General features: G+C 38.1%; 1 protein-coding gene across 11 annotated transcripts in view; it reads left to right on the top strand.

Moving 5' to 3' along the window:
• The first annotated feature begins 34 nt into the window (after positions 1–34).
• The window catches only part of CEP83 (centrosomal protein 83), a 147,595-nt gene continuing 133,622 nt past the window's right edge, over positions 35–14,007 (top strand). For 8 of the 11 annotated variants that reach the window (XR_012005850.1, XR_012005849.1, XR_012005848.1 and 5 more), the window contains exon 1: positions 36–177. The gene's annotated coding sequence lies outside the window, so the exon portion shown is untranslated. Of the gene's footprint in view, positions 178–10,317; positions 10,433–14,007 lie in introns of those variants that run through there. The other 3 variants (XR_012005851.1, XR_012005853.1, XR_012005845.1) reach the window with 2 other exon arrangements.

The raw sequence follows: 14,007 nt of genomic DNA, 5'->3' as shown, positions 1-14,007 counted from the left end.
CGGGGCGCGCTCGGCCCTCCTCCAGCCCGCGCCGCAGCGGCCGCCGGCGGGGCCCGCACCCCGCGGGGGCGCCGCGTCCCTCCCCGCAGTGCCCGCGGGCGGAGCCGGGCAGGTGTTCCGCGGCGGCAGGCGCGGCCCCGGCCCCGGGCGCCCTGAAGCTTCACGCGTGTGAGTCTGGTACGTGACCTCCTTGGAGGCGGGCGCGGGCTTGTCTGTAGTTTTGGTAAAGCTCCGTCTTCACCTCTTGCCCTGAATTGTTTTGTTGTTACTTTTCCTGTAGAGGAATTGGAGGGAGAGTTAGAGACGTAGGTCGTGAAACCTCTTCTGTGGCCAATTAAGTGCACGTGAAACTCTTTATGGAGGTTAAAAAAAAATTTTTTTTGAAGTTTATGTGTATGTAAGTTATCTCTACCCCCCAGTGTGGGGCTGGAACTCCCCACCCGCAGATGAAGAGGACATCAAGAGTGCGCGCTCCTCCTGAGCCAGCCAGGCGCCCCTTTAGGGAGCTTTGGGATGGACCCCGGCGTGATGCTCGTGCAGACACTTTACTAACTGGTTGCACGCGTGGTGGTACCACCAGTTTAATCTGTGATGGAAAACTGTGCTACCGTTTTCCATAACCCCGCAGACATTGGCAGTCATCTCAGAGATAACGTCTAGACTGTGTAAATGAATGCCTGGTTTATTTATTTTATTTTTTAAAAAGAATTACTTATTTATTTATGATAGACCTAGAGTGAGAGAGAGGCAGAGTGTGTCACAGGCAGAGGGAGAAGCAGGCTCCGTGCTGGGAGCCCGACGCGGGACTCGATCCCGGGACTCCAGGATCACGCCCTGGGCCAAAGGAGGCGCTAAACCGCTGAGCCACCCAGGGATCCCTGAGTACCTGGTTTAAATGGACATATTTTAATGAATCCTTATTGACTAGCTTTTGACCACAATGAATGGGCCCTTAGCTCTTAAAAATGCCAAGTATTTTTAGAGTCTTCAGTTACAGTTATATTAGTTGTGATTATGAAGCTGTTTCAGTAAAATCTCAGAGGTGTCTAGGACGGCAAGAAACTTGTTCTTGATTTCTTATATATGTTATAGTTGAAAGTGTTTAAGCTAGGAGCACAAAATGCTTCAGTAGGTCTAAAACCAAGTAGGTTGTTAAAGCACTGCTTCTGTTACCAAGCAACATCTCCGTAAACAAGTCGAATATTCAACTAGAATATAATTAAACGTATCTATCCTACAATTATCTGGATTCAGAATTCTGTAAATTCATGGGTTTAGCCTGTAGGTGGTTACAGTTAATACACACCTTCTGTACTGCGGTTTGATTTCAAATTCATTTCGTGTGGAATTACTAGAATGTTTTGAATATCAGTGTCATACAGGAGTCTCCAGAGAGTTGCAAATGGATTTGAGTTACCCTCAAATAACTTGTTACTTGGGACACTGCTTGTCCGATGTTCTTTTTTTTTGAATATTTTCTAACCAGATGATGTGCAGGTTATATTCAGGAATTTTTCTGATAATAGAATAATACTAATTTAGGATTACATAGCACATTGGGAGGTTGAAACACTATATCTGCAAGTGGTTTTTAAAGCCCTGGTAGAGCCAATAACCTCACTCTTTTCTCCACCCATTGAACCCTTAATGATATAATTTGTGTGACTATATGGCATGTAGTTTTCACAGCATAATTTCATGATTTTTTTGAGTGCTATAACATATTAAGTATGTAAGAAAAGAGGTGAGAACATTTGAGACACTATGAGACTGAAAGACTTCTCTGAAATCAAGCTATTGGTAATGAGAATTGGAACTTGAAGTTTAATGTTCTTTACATCATGTCTAACTACTTTGCAAAAATCCATTGACTTCATTTTAGTCCCCTCCCCCTTTTTCTTTTCCACATGCTAATATTGAAGTAATGAAATATTCAAGAGTTGGACAAGACAAGAAGAGAAGAAAAATCAAGAATGGCTCATGTTGTGTGATAAATTCTTAGTAATCCAAAGTCAGCATTTTGTCATGGAAAGTTCTAATTCAAGAAGCTTAGAAGAATGAATGAAATGAATTAAGTCTTTTTTTTTTTTAAGATTTATTTATTAAGATTTTATTTATTTACTCATGAGAGACAAACAGAAGCAGAGACGCAGGCAGAGGGAGAGCCTGACGCGGGATTTGATTCCAGGACCCCGGGATCATGACCTGAGCCAAAGGCAGACAGACGCTCAACCACTGAGCCACCCAGGTGCCCGAAATGAAGGACATCTTAACAGAAAGATTAGTTTATTGTCAGAATCCTTTTGTGTGTGTGTGTGCGCGCGCGCGCGCGTTTTCTCTAGGTACTGCCTCTGCCTAAAGTAAATGAGTTTTATTTTAACTTTGTCATCCATAATATATTACGTTAGTGATTTTTTCAAATTGTCTAATCTTTGTGTACTTTTAGAGAATGTGTGCATGTATCTGTAAAAAGTTTCCTGAGGTACTCTTCCCTTCGGACTAGAGTTCACATTTCTTAATCAGAGCTCTTCAAAATCTCCTCTCTGCCTTTACCTGTTCATGTTCTTCGTAGGAAAACTATACTGTGTCCAGGCTGATTTCCTCACTATCCTTTAAACCTATTCATGCTGTCACCCTTTCTTCTAAGTCTTCATGTCATTCTCCCTACCTGATTTTTCCCTTCTTTCCTAAAATCTGAATTGTACCTTTTCCATAAAGTTTAACTCCACCATAATCTCTGTAAGGGAGGAAGAGTTCTCTACTCTCTGAGTGTCTAGTTGGCCTACGAATTAAATGACATAGGACACATTGACAGAGAAAAGCACACAATTAAAAAAAAATTTTTTTTTTTACATGCGCTTGGGGGCCTTCACAGGAGAATGAAGACTCCTGAATGAGAATGAAGTGATGAGAGCAGAAAGCTTTTATACCTTTTAGATAAAGAAACAATAAATTTGTGAAAAAGACAAAGAGATTTCTGCTGAGTAGTAAATTGTGGAGAAGTGACTAGGAAGATAAAGGTTAGTTTAATAAGGCTTGTTTGTACAGATTTCTCAGCTTTGATTCCCCATCTCTGGTGATAAGAATGTTTTCTTTACTCCTGGTACAGGGTTTTTTTTTTTTTTTTTTTTTTTTCCTCCTTCTGGGATTTTTATCTTCTGTTTTTCAGGAGGAACAAGGAAGGACAGAATGCCCCTTTTGCACCTGTTGTTTCTCAAGTGTCTTTAACTCAATCAGTACACCAAAATGGCATATTTTAGGGTAGTATGTTCTGAACTTCTTCATCTCTGAAATCCTATAGAATGTTTTTATTCGTCATACTCCTCTGATACTTACACTTCATATTGCATTTTATCATTTTTGTGTATATGCTTCACCTTCCTAAGTAGATTGTAAGCTCCTTAGGGTCAGAACACCAGATCTCAATGAGCTGTATCCTTAGTATCTTCCAAATGGAAGTTGCTGAATAAATGTTTCTTAGAGATGAGGAATGTGCATTTGCCCTTTCCCCCTTCCATAGTGTAGTAGAAGTAAATGAAAATCTTTTGAGAGAGTAACAGAGAGGAAGGGCAACTGTAAACCATAAGGAAGGGGATTATAGAGTGGGAATTCATTGGAATTGGAAGGAAGGATTGTATTCCTAGAAAGTGTGATATTTGAGAATTTCCCGTGACAATATTAGCAGTAAGGACTCCCTCAGGAATGCTGGCACTACTCTCAAGTGGGCATGGGGAGTTTGATCAGTTTCCTGGTTCTTCCTTAGTAGAATCTTAATTTTAAAGAAACTTCCTCCAACTCTCTCCTCTACCTCCCTTGTATAATTTTTCTCTCCCTATCTTCCCATTTTACTTACCCCTTTCCATTTTACTTTTTTTCTAGTCAAGACTTATTTATGAATTATGTCAGTACTTTGATTTGTCCCTAATAAAGTAGCAGTTGTCTTGAGTTTTATTTTTCCATTGGGGCTGCCTCTGTGTGTCACGGAGAGATCACAGACTGTGTAGTCAAACTAGTCTAGCTTTTTTTTTTTCTTTTTTAAGTTTAACAGAGATGTAATCCAGTAGTAAAGAAATTAAGCAAGAAGTGCCCAGTTAATTAGTTTCCGTATATTATAACTTCAAATTTTTCTTTTTCTTTTTTTAAGATATTATTTATTTATTCATGAGAGATACACAGAGAGAGAGGCAGAGACAGGCAGAGGGAAAAGCAGGCTCCCTGCAGGAAGCCTGGTGTAGGACTTGATTCCAGTACCCCAGGATCACAACCTGAGCCAAAGGCAGATGCTCAACCACTAAGCCACCCAGGTGCTTCATAACTTCAAATTTCTTTTGCATTAAAATTCATAGAGTTGGGAAGAACCTAAACCTATCCATTTCCTTTTGGAAAGTGCCTATCAGTATGAAAATATGTCTTTAAATAAATTCTAGATAATTTTTGTAGTCTTGCTGTAAATTATGTATCTGATGCTTATGACAAAATTGCTTCATTTAAAGCTATAAAAAAGAGTCTCAGTATTTTTATAAATCTTGGTTTGAATCATTTGTTTTTTAGTAAGCTTGCTGTCCTAGCTTCTGAGTTGTTGCCCAGTAACACATTTGCAGGATAACATAGCAACCACTGAAAACATTAGCAATGGACTATGGGGATTATGATAAAGTTGAAGTGCTTGTCTTTAGTGTTCATATTCAGTGTTTTTTCTCATCTGAATCATATTTTTATTGTTAACTTATAGAGCATACAATATAATTACGTACTTTTGGAGTGCTGACAAATTATTACTTGCACATTATTTTTCACATACAGGTGTGTGATATATATGAAGGATATGTGAAAAGATTGGTTCAGTTAAAGATTAGCCTATTTGGGGCAGAAAAACTATTAAGTAAAAATTAGCATCAGAGTTCTCTACAACTGATATAGCTAGCAAGAGCTGGGGTGGATGCAATTCTTCTCTAAATAGTTTTTTTTTTTTTTTTTCTTAAAAGATTCCATTCGGGGATCCCTGGGTGGCTCAGTGGTTTGGCGCCTGCTTTTGGCCCAGGGCGCGATCCTGGAGTCCCGGAATCGAGTCCCACGTCGGGCTCCCGGCATGGAGCCTGCTTCTCCCTCTGCCTGAGTCTGCCTCTCTCTCTCTCTCTCTGTGTCTATCTATGTTAAATAAATAAATCTTTTAAAAAAATAAAGATTCCGTTCATTTATTCATGAGAGACAGAGAGATAGTGTGAGAAAAGAGGCAGAGACACAGGCGGAGGGATAAGTAGGCTCCATATAGGAAGCCCAGTGTGGGACTCGATCCCGGGACCCTGGGAACACGCCCTGAGTCAAAGGCAGACCCACAATGTTGAGCCACCCAGGCATCCCTCTAAAAAAATTTTTTTTAAATAGTATTTTTATGTTCCTTCTGGAGGTTCATTGGAAACTTAGATCAGTAAGCACGACCAATAGACATTATGATTTTGAGGGATGAGAACTATGATTCAGGAGACGAAGAATTGACTGAGTTAGTCACTTAATCTTTCTTGGCCTGTTTTCTCCTTTCAAAAAATAAATTCCTGAAAGTTTTTTTCAGAGTTGTATGTTTACAATTTATTTTTCATCTATTTTTAAAATATTTATTTATTTTAGAGTGCCCATGTATGTGTGCATTGGGGGTGGGGTGGCAGAGGGTGAGGGAAAGAGTCTTAAGTAGACTTTGCAATGAGTGCAGAACCTGACATGGGGCTTAATCTCGTGACTCTGAGATCACAACCTGAGCTGAAACCAAGAGTCGGACACTTAACTGACTGTGCCCCTCAGGTGCCCTGCATGTTTACAATTTAAAGCACATTTTGTTTCTTCTGCTTATTTTAGAGTGCCTGTCATGGGTCTTGCACTATATTAGGTACTGAGAAGATTGTGAATAAGAAGTAGTGCCAAGTCTCAAGCAGTGCCTGTGAGAGAAAATGAATGGTTATTTATAATTTACATATAATTATTTGTTGTTGTTTTTTTGTATATATAATTATTTGTAATACAAATTGGAAAGCGCTATAAAGATAAATGACTGTGTGTTTGGTGGCATATCCGAAGGATACCTGACCTAGAACTGCAGAGAATACATTATAATTAAATGCCAGATTAGAATTATGTAAATGTAATCTAGGAGTAAACAGAAGTATTAAAGCTAGCCTGGAGGGAGTTAATCAGTCAAGTAAAACTAGGGAGAGGTTTCTCTGAATTAGAGAGTCAGAGGTCATCAGCAATAGTGGGAGTTCAGATCTTGGGTGTAGATGGGATTTCTAGGGACAATATGTGGAATCAGAAGAAGGCTGGTGGATATCTGCATGTAATGAGTAAGTGGAGAAAGAGTAGGGAGGAAAACCAGAGAAGGGTAGAATCTTGGAAGCCAAGGGAGGAATGCTTATCACATTTAGTTATTGATTAAATGGAAATTGTCAAGAAACATTGTACAGAACTATAAATGTAAACCCATCTATACAAAGATGCTCTCTGCAAAGATCTGAACTCGCAAATGGGGCAAGGTCAAATCTTTGCTTAGCGTCATTAACAGAGAAAGTATATGGTTGACCTTTGAACAACATAGGGGATGTGGGGTCCCAAAATTCTATGTCTGATTTTAATTTGCATTTCCCAAAATACAATGATGTTGAGTTTTTCCTGTGCTTCTTAGCTTTTTATAGGTCATCTTTGGTGGAATTCTATTCAAACCTTTTGCCCATTTTTTTTTTGGTTAGGCTTTTTTTGTTTTATTATTGAGTTGTAAAAGTTCTTTATATATTCTGGGCTAAACTCTTTTATTATAGACATATTTACAAAGATTTTCTCCCAGTCTGTGGCTTACTTTTTCTTATACTTGTGTTTTTGAAGTACAGAGATTTTTAATGAAGTCAAGTTTATAATTTTTTCGTTTTACAGTTTATGATTTTGATATGTTTAAGAACTTTTTGCTTTATCCAAGATCACAAAGATTTTCTCCTCTGTTTACTTTTAGCTCCTTCATTTAGATCTAGGGTCCATATTGAATTAACATTTGTGTATGGTTTAAGTTTTTAAATTTTTCTGATGCCAAATGGATGCCAAGTTGCCCTAGCACCATTTGTTAAAAAGGCTGTTCTTTTTCCTTTGAATTATATTGGCACCTTTGTTTAAAAAAAAAAAAAAATCAGTTGCTTTTAACATAAGGATTTATTTCTAGAGTCTCATTCCAATTCTAACCATCTATATTCCTATCTTTACTCCAGTACTACACTGTCTTGATAACTGTAGTATTACAGTAAGTTACAAAATGGGTAGTGTAGGGGTGCCTGGCTGGCTCAGTGAAGCATGCAACTCTTGATCATGGGGTCGTGAGTTTGAGCCCCACATTTACTCAAGAAAAAGAAATACAAATAAAACTTCAAAGAAAAAACCAAAATGGGTAGTGTAAATCTTTCCAACTTTTTCAAAAAGGATTCTAGATTCTTTCTATTTACATACAAAATTTAGGACCCACTTGTAAATTTCTACAAAAAACATTTGTTGTGATTTGATGATTTGCTTTGAACCCATAGAGCAGTGTGGGAAAGATTGCTAATTTAAGAGTCTTCCAATCCATGAATATGTGATGTCTCTCTGTTTTTTAGTTTTTTAATTTTTTCAACAATGTTTTTTTAGTTTTCAATTTATGTGTCTTATACTGTCATTAAATTTATTCTGAAGAATTTAGAATTTTTGATATTGGGAGTAGAATTTCTGTAATTTGACTTAAATTATTCATTGTATAGAAATGCAATTTTTTTTTTCCAGAGTCTGTGAAGGGACACGGGGATGCAGTGGGCCGGGATGCAGTGGGCCGGCAGGGTGAGGCAGGGGGGCCGGGTGAGGCGGGGGGGGGGGGGGTGAGACAGGGGCAGCGGGGCGGGGGGGTGGGGGGAAGAAGAGGAAATCTCAAGCAGGCTTCCCACACAACACAGAGCCTAAGGTTGGATTTCACAACCCTAAGATCATGATCTGAGCAGAAATCAAGAGTTGGTCACTGAACTGACTGAGCTACCCAGGCGTCGCACAATTAATTTTTAATATTGTCTCAACATATATATATATATATATATTTTTTTTTAAGATTTTATTTATTTATTCATGAGGGGGGAGCGCAGAGACACAGGCACAGGGAGAAGCAGGCTTCATGCAGGGAGCCCGATGTGGGAGTCGATCCTGGGTCTCCAGGATCAGGGCGGCACTAAACCACTGAGCCACCTGGGCTGCTCAACATACAGGTTTAATAAGATCAGATCTTTGCAATCTGGATGTTAATACATTCATTTTTACTTTGTTGTATGGGCTAGATCCTTCAGTAAGATGTTAGATAAGCATTGGGAATGCATTGCATTGCTCCTGGTCTTCAGGGGGAAGCATGTAAGATTTTCACTATTATGTGTAATGTTAAGTGTAGGTTCTCTGTGGATGCCCTTTATTAGATTGAGGAAGTTCCATTTTGTTTTAGTTTGTTGAGTTTTTAATTGTGAATGTGTGTTGGATTTTGTCAGATTTTCCCTGCTGCATCCAATGAGATGATCATAATGGATTTTGTCTTTTATTCTGTTAATACGGTGTATTACAATAATTGATTTTCAGAGATTGACTCAACTCTGTATTCCTGGGATAAGTTTCACTCAGTTGTGCTATATACATACACATAACATGTATCTTTTATATGTTGCTAAATTTGGTTTGCCTAGATTCTATTAAGGAATTTTGTGTTTATATTTATGAGGAATATTAGTCTTTCAGTTTCTTGTGATGCCTTTATCCAACTTGGTATAAGGACAGCAGTGGTCTCATTGAAGGATAGTGTTTTCCCCTTCTATATTTTCTGAAATAGTTTCCTAAGGATTGCTATTTAACTATTTGATAGCATTTACCTATAGAGCTGTATGGGCCTGGGCTTTTCTTTGTGGGAAGATTTTTAATTACTAATTCAGTTAACTTGCTCGTTTACAGTTCCATTTGATTTTCTGTTTCTTTTTGAGTTTTGATAATGTGTGCTTTTTAGGAACTAGTTCATTTCATATTAATTATTTAATATGTTGATAAAAATTTTGTATTTTTAAAATAGTCTTTTAAGTTACTATAAGGTTGGTGATGTTCTCTCATTCCTTATTTTGGTAATTTACATCCTTTCTCTATTTTCTGGTAAATCTAGTGTGTCTGGTAAAATCTGGTAAATCTAAGTGTGTCAATTCCGTTGATCTTTTTAATGAGCCAACTTTTGGGGTGCCTGGCTGGCACAGTTGGTTGAGTGTCCAACCCTTGGTGTCAGCTCAGGTCGTTGGGCTCTGAGCTCAGCGCAGTCTGCTTAAGATTCCACTTAAGATTCTCTCACCCTCTGCTCCCCATCCTTTATCAAAAAAATAAATTAAAAAAGTAACTTTTATTTGATTACTTCTATTCTTTCTATTTTCTGTTTGATTTCCACTCTAACATTTTTTTTTTGTCTTTTTGTTCTGCTTGCTTTAGGCTTAGTGTGTTCTTTCCACCCACTTGTTTCCTAAGGTAGAAGCTTAGATTGTTGATTTGTGACCTTCTTCTTTTCCGATAGTTGTTTAAAGCTATAAATTTCTCTCTGAGCAGTGCTTTAATTACATTCCATACATTTTGATACACTTTTTGTTTTTATTCAATTCAAATATATTTAATTTTTCCATGTGATTTCTTTGACCTATGGGTTATTTAGAAGTTTGTTGTTGAATTTACCAGTATTTGGGAGTATTCCCAGATTTCTTTCTGTTGTGGGTCTCTGATTCTATTGGGATCAAATAAGGTACTTTTCATGATTTCAGTATTTTTAAATTTACAGAGATTTATTTTGTGGCCCAGCATATGGTGTATTAGATGGAATGTTTTATGTGTATTTGAAGAGAATACGTATTCTGCAGTTTATACTGTCAGTTATTTAAAGTTCATTGATAGTGTTTGTCAGGTCTTCTGTATCCTTGCAGATTTTCTTTTTCTATCATTCATTATACTCTGCAACTAATTTTGTTGCATTGTCTATTTCTCTCTCTCTTTTAAAAAGAGTTTATTTATTAGAGAGGGAGAGAGAGAAAAAGCCATGAGCAGGGGAAGGGGCATAGGGAGAGGGAGAAGCAGACTCCTCACTGAGCAGGGAGGCTGATGTGGAGCTCAATCCCAGGACCCTAAGATCCTAACTTGAGCCAAAGGCAGATGCTTACCTGACTGAGCCACCCAGGCACCCCCCCTCCTTTCTCTCTTTTTAATTTATTTATTAGCAAGTGAGTGAGCGTGGGGAGGAAGGGCAGAGAAGAAGAGAGAGAATCCCAAGCTGACTCCACGCTGAGCACAGAACTGGATGTGGATCTCTATCTCAAGACCCTGAGATCATGACCTGAGCTTGAAACCAAGAGTCAGACGCTTAACCAACTCTGCCACCCAGGTGCCCCCTCTGTTTTTCTTTTTAGTTTTACTTTTTTGCTTCCATGTATTTTGGAGTTTTGTTGTTAGATGTGTATGACTTATAATTATTATGTCTCCATGTTGTCATGACTGTTCCATCGTTATGAAAAAATCATCTTTGCCTTAAGTAACATTTCTTGTATTAAATTCGGTTTTGTCTTTTTAGTTTTATAGCTACTCTAGCTTTCTTACAGTTACTGTTTACATAGTATATATTTTTTTCTGTTTTTTAATTTTAACATTTTTATGTCTTTGAACCTAAGATATATCTCTTGTAGACTGCATACAGTTGGGTCTTGTTTTTGTTAATTCAGTCTTATGTTGTCTGCCTTTTGCATGGGGGTGTATAGTCCATTCACATTTAATGTAATTGTTGATGTTGGATTTATATCTGCTGTTTTGTGATTTTCTGTTTGTTATCATGTTTCCCCCCCCTTTTCCTCCTTTACTGACTTTGTGTTAAATATTTTTTAGTGAGACATTTTTTTCTGTTCATTTCATTCAATATGTTATTTTCATATTGGTTGCTCTCGTGATAAACACTTATGGTCCCCTTCAGAATGATACTAACTTAATTCTGGTGAATTATAGAAACTTGACTTTAGTGTATCTTTTTCCTCTTTCTTTATTCTGTTATTGTCATGCATATTATGCAGTTATGCATATTATAAACCCAGCCAAACAGTACTTTATTTTTTATTTTATTATTTTTTTTAGCACTTTATTGCTTTATATAATCTAATTTTTTAAAAGAAGTGAAGAAAAGTAATGGGAACAATTATATATCTAGAATTTTTGTATTTACCTATATAATTTTTAACAGGCTTTATTTTTCTTTTTCCTATGTATTTGTTACTTTCTGGTGTAGTCTCCAGGCTTCCTTTAGTATTTCTCCTAAATCATGTTGGACAGCAGCAGATTCTCTCAAACTTCATTTATCTTTATTTCACTGTCATTTTTGAAGGACTGTTTTGCTGAATACAGAATTCTTAGTTGAGAGCTTTTTTGTTTAAATTACATTGTTTCTTTTTCTGGCCTCATTGTTTCTGATGGGATGCCAGCTGTTATATCATTGTTCCTTTGATGTGATGAGTCATTTTTCTCTTGCTCCTTTTAAGGTTTGTTGTCTTTTGTTGTTTATTTAAAATTTTTTTTTTGTCTATCAGCAGTTTGTTTTGGTGTTGATCTGTTTGTGTTGGATTTGCTGGGCTTCTTGAATAGTTAAATTAATATTTTTCTTCAAATTTGGGATGTTCTTTTTCTTTATCTCTCTTTCTCCCTCTTCCTTCCCCCCTTCCTCCCTCCTTCCCTCTCTTTCTTTCTTTTTTCTTTTATTCATTCATTCATTCATTCATGACAGACACAGAGAAGAGGGGCAGAGGGAGAAGCAGGCTTCTTGCAGGGAGCCCCATGCTGGATTTGATTGATCCCAGATCCTAGAATCACTCCCTGAGCCACCCAGGCGTCCCTTAACCATTATTTCTTAACTTTTTTTTTTTTTTCTTGCCCCTGTTGCTTTCTTCCTCTTTTGGAACTCTCATTACATGTGTGTTGATACACTTTATATACAGAATCTGATATTCTGTTCATTTCTCTTTATTATTTTTCTTCTCTGTGTTCTTCAGAATGGATACTTTCTGTTGATTTTCTAGTTCATTACTTCTGTCTTCTGTCATCTCAGATCTACTGTGGAGCCTCTCTTGTGAGTTATAAGTAAACTTTCAACCTCAGAATTTCCATTTTAAAAAGCAATTCTCTTTCTGAGATTTTTAGTCATCTGAGTCATTGCCATCATACTTTCTTTGAGTTCTTTAAAGATGCTTTCTTTTGTTTCTTTGAATGTATTTATTACAGCTTCTTTGAAGTTTTTGTGTGCCAAAATGGATATCTGGAGACACTCAGAGACATCTTTTGTTTGCTGTTTTTCTTCCTGAGAAGACTTGTATTCTATTTTTTTGTTGAATACTGGATTTTAAGGTAATATTTTGAAGCAGCTCTATGTTTTGAGTTTTTTCTTGGAGGTTGGTTTTTTTTGTTTGTTGAGTAATTTGGTCTAAATTTATGAAGTCTTTCCCCTACATTATGTTGTTTTTAATTTTTTTAAAGTATTTTATTTATTTGTGTGTGTGAGAGCGAGAGAGAGGGAAAGAGAGCATGTGCACAAGCTGGGGGTCTGGGCTGAGGCAGAGGGAGGAGCAGATTTCCCATTGAGCAAGGAGCCTGATGCAGACTTGATCCCAGGACCCTAGGATCATGACTATATCTGAAGGCAGACACTTAACTGACTGAACTACTCAGGTGCCCCTGTATTATGTTATTCTTGATGTCTACTGGGTTTATATATATGTTTTCAAACCTGGCTTCCTGTGTCTGCATACCTCAGTGTTCAACCAAAGATTGGTCAGAAGTTATGTTCAAAAGGCCTAACCGATGGGCGGGGTCCCTGGGTGGCTCAGCCGTTTAGCTCCTGCCTTCGGCCCAGGGCATGATCCTGGAGACCTGGGATTGAGTTCCACATCGGGCTCCCTGCATGGGGCCTGCTTCTCCCTCTCTCTGTGTCTCTGTCTCTCTCTCTCTGTGTCTCTCATGAATAAATAAATAAAATATTAAAAAACAAAAAAACCCAAGCTTGACAAAATATAGTTAATGCTTAATACTAATATGGCTAGTACTGCTGACAGATCTGTATGAGGATAAGGGAGTGCCTTCAGACATAGATCATTTTCAAGTTTGCCTGGCTTTTACTTTGCATCAGCCTTTCTTGCCATATGCATAGCTTTATTGGCTCAGGATGTGTAAATGGCATGGACCTGCGTCAGTCTCCAGTACACAGTCTTAGTTTAACCTACACTAATAAACAGTTTATCAAGCTCCCTAGCCCCCACCCTCCAGGCAGTCTCAACTTCCAGAACTCTTGTGAAATCCCCAGCTAGTCTGTGAGTTTGTTGCTTGCCACATAGAGTCTTGCAGCCTCAGGCTAAAGGTGCCACTGGCCCTCACTGTTAGGTTACCATAGAGATCTCAGCTCTAACTGATAGTGCTTCAAATCAAGTAGTGGTGGTGATCCAGCTCTTCATAGTTTGCCTTATGCTTGTTAAACTCCTACACTGACAGGTGGAGGGAGATGGGAGTAGCCAAAGGTAAGTATGCTGTAGACTCATGTTCTTCTTAAGCAGAGTTCAGTTGTTTTCATGAATAAACACTTTTCAGTTTGTTGAATGCCTTTGAGTGAATTCCAGATCACTGAACTGGTTGTTTGGCTCTTTTGTGAAAAGGATTTATCAACCTGCTCATTCTCTCATGCTGGAAGTAGGAGATCTGTTTTTCTCTTTTCTTTTCTTTCCTTTTTTTTTTTTTTTCATGATGTATTTATTCTACAGAAAGAGGGGAGAGAGTGAACGAGAGTGGGAGGAGGGGCAGAAAGAAGAGGAGAGAGTGAGAGACTCTCAAGCAGACTCCCCTCTGAGCATGGAGCCTGATTGGCTCCATCTCATGACCTGAGCTGAAATCACAAGTGGGACACTTAACCGACAGAGCCACCCAGGCACCCTAGGA

The sequence above is a fragment of the Canis lupus genome, chromosome 13 (genome assembly GCF_048164855.1).
Source record: "Canis lupus baileyi chromosome 13, mCanLup2.hap1, whole genome shotgun sequence".
NCBI lineage: Eukaryota > Metazoa > Chordata > Mammalia > Carnivora > Canidae > Canis > Canis lupus.
This window is presented reverse-complemented; position numbering and strand designations above follow the sequence as displayed.